The sequence below is a fragment of the Malania oleifera genome, chromosome 7 (genome assembly GCF_029873635.1).
Source record: "Malania oleifera isolate guangnan ecotype guangnan chromosome 7, ASM2987363v1, whole genome shotgun sequence".
NCBI classification, from domain to species: domain Eukaryota; kingdom Viridiplantae; phylum Streptophyta; class Magnoliopsida; order Santalales; family Ximeniaceae; genus Malania; species Malania oleifera.
Window position 1 is genome coordinate 36,905,069 of NC_080423.1, and position 11,785 is coordinate 36,916,853.

Here is an 11,785-nt window from a genome sequence, read left to right on the forward strand (position 1 = left end):
TCCCTAGTCCAAACTCACCCTGTATATCAGGGTTCCAGCTCCCTACTATCACGGAGCTCTATCACACAGTCAATCTCTGTTCTCTGAAAAATTTAGATAAATTGGGTGAGACACATCTCAGTAAGAAGGAATAAATTATTTATAGTGTGTGCCCATATGAGTTCAATTATAATACACTTTACTTTTCAAATCATCGTTTCATCTGAGAAAATACACTGACATACACATTCTCATAATCATATAGATATACAACACAAGCTTTTATAAACTTTAAAATCATTTCTCAAATTCAATAATTTCCAACACATATTTACCATGAAGTTCCTGAGAATAGGGAAGATTACTCGCCCATAAAGGTATCTTCCCTCTGCCCTAACACGTTATGCAACCACGTATGGCGACATCTGATACCTATCAGGGCACTCACCTTACTCAGCAAGGCCTTAGGCGGAGAGTTTCACTTTGCCTTAAATATGTATATTATCAACTCACACGGTTCCATTTCTTAATTTTATTATTCTTTATTTCTCAATTTCCGTTCTTTCTTTCATTTCTCATTTTAGCCAATTTTATCATTCTTTCACTTTCCATTTTCATTTTACTTTCCAGCTCATGAGTATCCTTGGTATCAAATACAAACATCGCGTCTGTAACTCATGGCCACCCTGAGGATCTTTCTATCCACGCCATGCTTCCCCCCATGGTCAAGGTTGTGCGGCCCGAGGGCTAGATCTAACCGCGATTGGCTGATCCAGTTAGATCAAATATCATATCACATATCATGTCTGTAGTACAACTGACTGGCCTATAACCCTGATTTGGACTCAGGGGGCCCAACAACCCTATAAAATGGCACAATTGACTGTCACGCCACACGCTCCAAGAGTCCGTGTGGTTGCACTAACACCACTAGCAACGGTACCGTGCTTAATATCATAACCATCCAATAGGGTTTACTACCACATACCCGCAATCATTATGTGGTATTGACATTTCATCAATCATATTCCAGTATATCACAATTCAGTTCAATATAAATATTTTCATAATTTTTTGTGCACATTTCATCATCTCGTAATAACATATATCATATTTCACGTATTTTTCACATTTTCCCAAAATACTTATATCAATAATTTGTACAAACTCATTTCTCATGCAAATAATTTTCACTCACAAATAAATACCACATTTCATTATTTGCCACTAATCTCATCAATCATTCTCATTTCATTATTTTCTCAGAAAATACTCATCATTATATTTCATATTTTTCAACACATGTCATGTGCCACACAGTTTCCATCTAATATTCATAACATATTATTTTCATACTCCAAAACATCACAATTTAAAATCACTCAAATGCCACACAATTTATCTTATATTTATATCGTAATAATTTCCAGAAAAAATACCAGAAGCACATTTTCACATATTAATTTAAATAGTAATTCTAAAAATATTGCTATAATTTATTTTCCTTACCTGACTTATCAAGAGTCTCGCTAGAACCCCAAATCTTATGCCCTTGGCGCCTGAAATTCAACTCCTGAAATTTACATTTTCCCCATATTAATTAATCTATTTCTCCAAAATAATACCCATCTAACCTTCTCTAGGCTCCATATATCTCAAATTAATATTTAAACTAACATTTAACAGCCCCACTTAATTTTTTGAGTTTTGCTTGTGGGTCTCAAAATTACACTCGTGGAGCTCACCTCGGCCCTAAATTTTAGAAATCCTACTTTAACTCCAGATGCTCAATATTTTAGAATTTCTAAATTAATCCTAATTAATTAAAAATAAGCCCCTTATAATACTCGTACCCCAAATTTGGGGTTTTGCTCACGACGACCTCATGAGAATTCCATCCCTCTATACTTGTAGAGAATCATCCCTAGATTCTCGTGGTGGTATCCGTTCGTCGAATGGGCTTATATTTTGTAAGAAATTAAATAAAAATGAGAAATTGGCTTATCCCAAGAGATACGTCTGCGCTGCTCCTACCACTGATCCGCTCTGATATAATTGACGGCAGCGGAGAATGGAGTTCGGCGATATCTTCTGATTTTCGATCAGGCGAAAATCTGCCACAAAATTGAGGAGAGAGGGAGAGAGAATGAGAGGAGAGAGAGAGTCCACTGCGCATAGGAAGACAAAAGAAGAAAAGAAGAAGAAGAAGAAAAAGAAAAAGAAAGAAAAGAATAAACAAAAAAAAACAAAAAAAAAACCTCCTCAAGCTTCTTTAAAGCTTGAGGAGAGAGAATAATAAGAATAAGAATAATAATAATAATAATATATTTATTTAATATTAATAATAATATATTTTATTAATAAAAATAAAAAAATTTTAATTATTATTATTTTTCTTATAAATCCGATTAATTATTATTATTATTATTATTATTATTATTATTATTATTATTATTATTTTGGAATCACTCTACTAATCTTCTATATCCCTTTTTGTGGTTATTACATTCTCCCCTCCTTATAAAAATTTTGTCCTCGAAATTTGCCATTTCCTTGCTTCCCATCCTTAGCGAAAATATTTTCAATTTTATTAATTACCCTCACTTATGGCGGAGGAACACTGTGGTTACAAAGAGGGTTTTGGGAGATTACAACTATTCCAAAATTCTCCCAAAGTCATTCGTATTTCAAAACTAAAAACCCTATCTATCCTACGTTACTCTATACAAATAAAAATATACAATATTATTCCTTTCACTTGACTGGGTCAACTTTAAGCTCCACTGAATAAGTGTTGATATCTCTGGTGCATCTGATCCTCTAGTTCCCAGGAAGCCTCCTCAACAGCATGATTGCGCCACAAAACTTTCACTAGTGGAATCTTCTTCGTGCGTAGCTCTTGTTCCTTCCAGTCAAGAATCTGCACTGACACTTCCTCGTAAGCTAAAGTGTCTCTCAACTCCAGTGCTTCATATCTGATCACATGAGAGGGGCCTAGAATGTATTTTCTCAGCATAGAACGTGGAATACGTCATAGATCCTAGATAGGACTGATGGTAATGCTAAACGATAGGCAACTAGACCCACTTTTTCAAGAATCTCGAATGGTCCAATATACCTAGGGCTTAGCTTACCCTTCCTCCCAAACCTCATAACTCCCTTCATCGGCGCCACCTTCAGGAACATGTGATCTCCTGCATCAAACTCCAATTCTCGCCAACGAGTATCAACATAACTCTTCTGCCAGCTCTGCGCTATCCTGATCCTGTCTTTGATGAGTCTGACTTTATCCTAAGTCTGCTGCATCAGCTCTGGCCCCAATACCTGTCTCTCTCCAACCTCACCCTAGTACAATGAGGATCGACACCTCTTTCCATAAAGTGCCTTATACAGTGCCATCCCAATGTTGGCCTTGTAGCTGTTGTTATACGCAAACTCAATCAGTGGCAGATACTGCATCCAACGACCTCCAAAGTCTAGCACACATGCTCGCAGCATATCCTCTAGAATTTGTATCATCCTCTTTGTCTACCTATTTGTCTGAGGATGAAAAGTTGTGCTGAACGACAACTGAGAACCCATGGCCCCTTGCAGACTCTTCCAAAAACGAGATGTGAACCGTGGGTCTCTATCTGAAACTATGGACACCGGGATGCCGTGGAGCCTAACTATCTCTTGGATGTATAACTCAGCCAATCTGCCCATGGAGTAGCTAACTCTGATTAGAAAAAAGTAGGTAGTCTTCGTCAGTCGATCCACCACTACCCAAATAGCGTCTTGTCCATGCAATGCCGGCGGTAATCTTGAGCGAAATCCATCGCTATATGCTCCCACTTACACTCAGGAATGTGGAGTAGTTGCGATGATCTTGACAATCTTTGATGCTCAGCCTTCACTTGCTGGAATGTCAAACATTGATCCACAAACTGAGCTATCTCCCTCTTCATGTTGCTCCACCAGAAGGACTCTCGAAGATCCCTATACATTTTAGTGCTACCTGGATGTACAGTATATAGGGACCGATGTGCTTCCTCCAGAATGACCCTCTTGATCTCTAGATCGGCAAGAATGCATAACCTGGTACGGAACCTCAAGGCTCCATTATCTGAAATGCTGAACTCTGGTTCCTGACCATCCTGTACCTTTCCCATAAGCTCTACTAGTTATACGTCATTCCTCTAGGCTGCTTTAATCCTCTCTTGTAGAGTCAGCTGCAAAACCAAGTCAGCAATGAATGCCTGGTAATCGCCCTCTACCATCTTCACACCGAGTCTCTCTAGATCCATCTGGATCGGATGCTGAATCTCCACTGCAGATACAGATGAATCCACTAATTTCCAACTCAAAGCATCAGCAACCGCATTAGCCTTTCCCGGGTGATAGCTGATAGTGCAGTCGTAATCCTTTAATAGCTCCAGCTATCTCCTTTGCCTCATATTCAATTCCTTCTGCGTGAAGAAATACTTTAAACTCTTATGGTTAGTAAATATCTCACACCTACCCCCATATAGATAGTGCCTCCAAATCTTCAATGCGTAAACAACCGCTGCCAACTCTAGATCATGGGTAGGGTAGTTTTTCTTATATTCTTTCAACTGTCGTGAGGCATAGGCTATCACTCTCCCTCGCTACATCAACACGCATCCGAGCCCTTTATGAGATGCATCACTATAAATTATGAACCCCTCTCCTCCTGAAGGAATCGTCAACATAGGTGCAGTGATGAGCCGCTGCTTTAATTCCTGGAAACTCTATTCACATTCATTAGACCACTCAAATTTCACTCCCTTCCTAGTTAATCTGGTCAATGGGCCTGACAGTCTAAAAAAGCCCTCAACAAACCTGTGGTAGTACCCAGCCAATCCCAGGGAACTCCTGATCTCGTGCACATTCTTTGGTCGCGCCCAGTCTACTACCGCCTAAATCTTACTCGGATCAATAGAAATGCCACTCCTGGATATAATGTGTCCAAGGAAGGTAACTTGTTCCAGCCAGAACTCACACTTCTTGAGCTTCGCGTATAACTTCTTCTCTCGTAATACCTGAAGCACTATACTCAGATGCTCCTCATGCTCCTATGGGCTCTTCGAATACACCAGTATATCATCAATAAATACTGCCACAAACTGATCCAAGTACTAGTGAAAGACCTTGTTCATCAAATCCATAAATACTGCAAGAGCATTCGTCAACCCAAACGGCATAACTAGAAATTCATAGTGGCCATACCGTGTTCTAAATGCCGTCTTTAGAACATCTTCCGCTCTGACTTTCACTTGATGGTACCCAAAGCGTAAGTCTATCTTTGAAAAGATCTGTGTCCCCTGTAACAGGTCAAACAAATCATTGATACGCGGGAGTGGGTATTTATTCTTAATAGTCACTTTGTTTATTTCCCAATAGTCGATGCACAACCTTATCGACCCATCTTTCTTCCTCATAAATAAAACTAGTGCTCCCTAGGGCGACACACTGGGCCGAATGAACCCCTTATCTAATAGTTCCTGTAACTACTTTTTCAATTCTTTCAGCTCTGCCGGTGCCATTCTATACGGTGCCTTCGAAATCGGCCCTATCCCCGAAATCTGATCAATAACAAACTCTACCTCACGATCAGAAGGTAGTCCCGGCAAATCCTCGGGGAATACATTAGGAAAATCCCTCACCACTGGTATATCCTCCACCCTCAGCTCCTCTTCTGATATTGCCTTCACATAAACTAAATATCCCTGACAACCTTCTAATAGCAATCCACGTGCCTGAATAGTGGATAGTAACTGAGGTGGGGTGCGCACACGTGATCTCACGAATCTGTACTCGTGTCCCCCTAGAGGTCTGAATACTACCTCTCTCTGATGGCAATCAATGCTAGCATAGTGGGCAGCTAGCCAATCCATTCCCAAGATTACCTCAAACCCATGCATGTCTAAAACCACCAGATTAGCCAACAAATACCTCCCCTGAATATCCACTGGACAGTCCCTGAGTACCTTTCTACATACCCCTACAGCCCCAGTCGGCATAGCAACAGACAAACTAATTTCTAATTGCTGAGGCTTAAACCCACACAATTTAACATAATCCCGGGCGATAAACGAATGCGTCGCCCCAGCATAAAAAAAACAGTACCTTTTTATATGATAGTATTGAAACCGTACCTGTCACCACATCTCCCGCCGCCTCAGCATCTCCTGGCATCAGTGCATAAACTTGTGCCGGCGCAGTATTCCTCTGCTGTCCACCTCGAGGTGCCTGGTAGCCTCCTCTATACGGTCGAGGAGCAGCCGCTACCACTGGCGGTGCCTGGTAGTTCCATGTAATATGCCCAGGCTGATGGCACTAATAGCAAACAACCTCTCTCGCTCGACACTTTCCTGGGTGCCTCCCCAAACATCTAGGACAAGGAGGGGGCATCTGTCTGCCCTGTACTACTCGATCTCCTCCTCCCTGTCGTCGTCTCCTCCATGGCCCTCGACTGGGCCTTGCCTGAAAATCAAAAGGCGCGGGCCTCTTCCTTTGGCTCTGGGCTGCTGCACCTTTCTGTATGCTACTCTCAATCACCGTAGCCTTGTACACTATCTTCGAGAAGGTCTGAGCTCGAAAACCTACCACCTGCTCATACAAGTTCTATCTCAGGCCCTCCTCAAACTTCCTCGTCTTCCTCTCATCATCTGGCACCGTATACGGGGTGAACTGGACAGTTCAACAAACCTTGCTACATACTGCTGCACCGTCATAGAACCCTGTGTCAGATACAAAAACTCTGACACCTTCGCACTCCTAACCATAGCGGGAGAGTATTGCTCGAAGAAAATCTCCCTAAAGCGACTCTATGTCATCGCTATAGGATCCGGTCTCTGCTCCTCCAGTACTCTCACTGACCTCCACCAGCGTTTTGCCTCCCCGGTCAATTTAAATGTGGCAAATAACACCCTCTGCTCTTCTATACATGAGAGGACTGCTAGTATGTCCTCTATGTCCTAAACCCAGTTCTCTGCTACCAGTGGGTCCGCTCCTCCAGCGAAAGACGGGGTCGCATACGCACGAACTGCTCGATCGTGCAGCTCTGCTCCCCTGAGCTCCTAGCCATCTCAGCTATCACCTGCTGAGTGACGTTACGCAACACTGCGTCAGGGTCTGCACCACCCATATTGGAAGGTCCTACTCCATCACCTCCCGCATTCGTGTTACTGTTCCTTGGATCCATCCTGCAAAGGAAACAACTAATCTCAGCATACAATCACTATCACACAACCCATACACTACAATAACTCATAAATTACTCTTCTAGTCACATCATTAATCCCCATTTAAGACTCGGTCCTACCACTCAGAAACAAGACCTAGCGATAGTATCCATGGTTTTCCTAAAATCGTCACCCAAGGAAAAACACAAAAACAACCTCGATACCCCTGTCTCTAGGCCACAAGATCGAACCCTAAATTCTCACCTCTTCCTCAAACAATCACTAACTCACATTTCAATCTACCCATCACCTATTTTCTTCAAAATCCACTCCTATACTCTAGTATTGTATTCCACTGTCAACTAAAGTCTACAGAACCTAGCAACCTATGCTCTGATACTAAATTGTGATGCCCCGATTTTCATACAAAATTTTATTTTCTCAATAATAAATAGATAATCACTCGTCATCCACAACATCCCCAAATCGGTCACATCAACAATCGTACTACCATTCATACGACCCGACCCGCATTGAGTATCAGGTAAAAAGTTCTTTTATCATATAACTTAACAGCGAAAGACAATATATACATATTAGTTAGAATACAATACCTAGAGTATCAACATACATAAATACATAATACTATCTCATACCCAAAAATAATACAACCCTAGGGAATCACAACTCCCTACTCCAAACTCACCCTGTATATCAGGGTTCCAGCTCCCTACTATCACAAAGCTCTATCACCCAGTCGGTTTCTATTCCCTGAAAAATTTAGATAAATTGGGCGAGACACATCTCAGTAAGAAGGAATAAATTATTTACAGTGTGTGGCCGTATGAGTTCAATTATATGCACTTTACTTTTCAAATCATCGTTTCATATGAGAAAATACACTAATATACACATTCTCATAATCATATAGATATACAACACAAGCTTTTATAAGCTTTAAAATCCTTTCTCAAATTCAATAATTTCCAACACATATTTATCGCAAAGTTCCTGAGAATAGGGAAGATTACGCGCCCATACAGGTAGCTTCCCTCTACCTTAACACGTTATGCAACCATGTATGGCCACATTTAATACCTATCAAGGCACTCACCTTACTCAGCAAGCCCTCAGGCAGAGATTTTCACTTCGCCAAAAATATGTATATTATCAACTCACATGATTCCATTTCTCAATTTTATCATTCTTTCTTTCTCAATTTCCATTCTTTCTTTCATTTCTCATTTTAGCCAATTTTATCATTCTTTCACTTTCCATTTTCATTTTACTTTCTAACTCATGAGTATCCTTAGTATCAAATACCAACATCGCGTCCGTAACTCATGGCCATCCTGAGGATCTTTCTATCCACGCCATGCTTCCCCCCATGGTCAAGGTTGTGCGGCCCGAAAGTTGGATCTAACCACAGTTGGCCTACTCGGTTAGATCAAATATTATATCACATATTGTGTCTGTTGTACGACTGACTAGCCTATAACCCTGATCCAGACTCAGGGGGCCCAACAACCCTAAAAAATGGCACAATCGACTGTCATGCCACACGCTCCAAGAGTCCGTGTGGTTGCACTAACACCACTAGCAATGGTACCATGCTCAATATCATAACCATCCAACAGGGTTTACTACCACATACCTGCAATCATTATGCGGTATTGGCATTTCATCAATCATATTCCAGTATATCACAATTCAGTTCAATATAAATATTCTCATCATTTTCTGTGCACATTTCATCATCTTGTAATAACATATATCATATTTCACGTTTTTTTCACATTTTCCCAAAATACTTATATCAATAATTTGTACAAACTCATTTCTTATGCAAATAATTTTCACTCACAAATAAATTTCACATTTCATTATTTTCCACTAATTACATCAATCATTCTCATTTTATATTTTCTCAGAAAATACTCATTATTATATTTCACATTTTTCAGCATATGTCATGTGTCACACCGTTTTCATCTAATATTCATAACATATCATTTTCACACTCCAAAACATCACAATTTAAAATCACTCAAATGCCACACAATTTATCTGATATTTATATCATAATAATTTCCAGACAAAATACCATAAGCACATTTTCATATATTAATTTAAACAGTAATTCTGAAAATACTACTATAATTTATTCCCCTTACCTGACTTACTGAGAGTCTCGCTAGAACACCAAATCCTACGCCCTTGGCGCCCGATATTCAACTCCTGAAATTTACATTTTCCCCAGATTAATTAATCTATTTCTCCAAAATAATACCCATATACCTCAAATTAATATTTAAACTAACATTTAATAGCGCCACTTAATTTTCTTAGTTTTGCTGCGGGTCTCAAAATTACACCCGCGGCGCTCACCTGGGTCCTAAATTTTAGAAATCCTACTTTAACTCCAGATGCTCCATATTTTTACATTTATAAATTAATCCTAATTAATTAAAAATAAGCCCCTTAATAATCCCCATACCCCAAATTTGAGGTTTTGCCTACGACGACCCCATGAGAATTCCGTCTCACTAGACTTGTAGAGAATCATCCCTAGATTCTTGTGGTGGTGTTCGTTCGTCGATTGAACTTGTATTTTGCAAGAAATTAAAGAAAAAAGGAAAATTGGCTTACCCTAGAAGATACGTCCACACCGCTCCTACCACCGATCTGCTTCAATTGAATTGATGGAAACGGAGAATGGATTCTGGCAGTATCTTCTGATTTTTGATCGAGCAAAAATCCGCCACAAAATCGAGGAGAGAGGGAGAGAGAATGAGAGGAGAGAGAGAGTACATTGCGCGTAGGAAGATAGAAGAAGAAAAGAAGAAGAAGAAGAAGAAGAAAAAGAAAGAAAAGAAAAAACAAAAACAACAAAACAACAACAAAAAACCTCCTGAAGCTTCAAGGAAGCTTTAGGAGAGAGAATAATAATAATAATATATTTAATTAATATTCATAATAATATATTTTATTAATAAAAATAAAAATAAATTTTAATTATTATTATTAATATTATTTTTATTTTTATTTATTTTATAAATCCGATTAATTAATTAATTATTATTTTTTTTGGAATCACTCCACTAATCTTCTATATCCCTTTTTGGGGGTTATTACATAGAGCCTCGTCGACGAGCACATAAGGAGACCTCGTTGACAAAACCATGTCTCGTCGACGAGAAGATACCGAGAGGGGTTTTGGGCAGTCTGAAATTCGTTGACAAAATCCCTTAAGAACTCGTCAACGAGATGACGTGTCTTATCGACAAATTCGTGCCTGTAAATAGTGAAAACCCAAGTTAATTTGCAAAAAGTGGCGTAAATCTCCCTCTCTCTCTAAATGCCTCTCCCTCCTTCTCTCTTCAATTTCGGCCTCATTTCTCACCAGATCGAAAATCCGAGGCCACCACGACGCTCCTAGTGAAGTTCTTTGCAAGACTGTTGGAGCTGATCATTGGTATAATTGGTTTGGAATTCATCCTAAATTCAGGGTGAAGTGTTTTATTCAGAATCTGCTTTCCCTATAGTTATAGGAAATGTTGTATGTAAGAAAATACTGATATTTTGTTATGGGGGATGTCGCTTTTAGGGTGTTAAGTAGAGAACTCTGCGGGTGTAGGGTCAGAGTTCAGTGAGAGCTTTTCAGAAACTAGGTAAGGGAAATATGCTATGTTAGGAGATTTTACTTATATTATTAGAGATTTTATATGCATGTATACCAGTTATTATGTAGTTTTATAGAATAAGAGTATTAAAGAATGTGTGGCCTGAGTAGATATTATCTGATATAGAATCTTATGCAGTTTTTCTCAGAATATCATGTTATATAATATATACGAGCATATGTACATCTATAGTTTTATTCATATAAGTATATATTCAGATATTTACACAAACAAATATATATACATGTACACAGATGTTTATTTAGATCAGTATATACAGTGTTTATAGAATGTCATGTTTTCCTAATGCCATAACACTCAGTTTATACAGGCAGTTTATACAAACAAAATATATAGTTATAGCATCAAGATGCTACATATATGTTGTTCAAATATGACAATATTTACAGTACAAAATTATAATGTTATGGTTCTTTTGGAAACATGATAAAAACAACAAAGATAATTATAGTATATATATTTATATAGTATCAGATCCCTGATGAGATATTATAGACAGATACAGTCTACAGAGCACAGTACCATTGCTATATACAAAATAGAGTGCAACCACATATCTCAGATAGTGTGTGGGTACCGTCAAAACATGCTCGGAGAGGATGGAGCTCCCCAGTTGGGTTGAGGGGGCTAGTTTAACGAGGTAGCAGTTCCAGTTCCGTGCTTAGAAGTGGATGTAGTTTGGTCGGACTGAGGTAGTGTAGAGTATAGTGACTTACCTGGAGGTCCAACCAACGTTAAGTCCTGCCTACGGGCCACACAACCCTGTTATGAGGGGTCAAATCATGACATACAGATTTCCAGGGAAAAGCACATATATATATGTATACAATTTTTACAGCATTTGATGTATATAATGTGATAATAGCAGTATGAAGAATAGAAAGATCAAATGATACAGTGATATTTTAACCTACG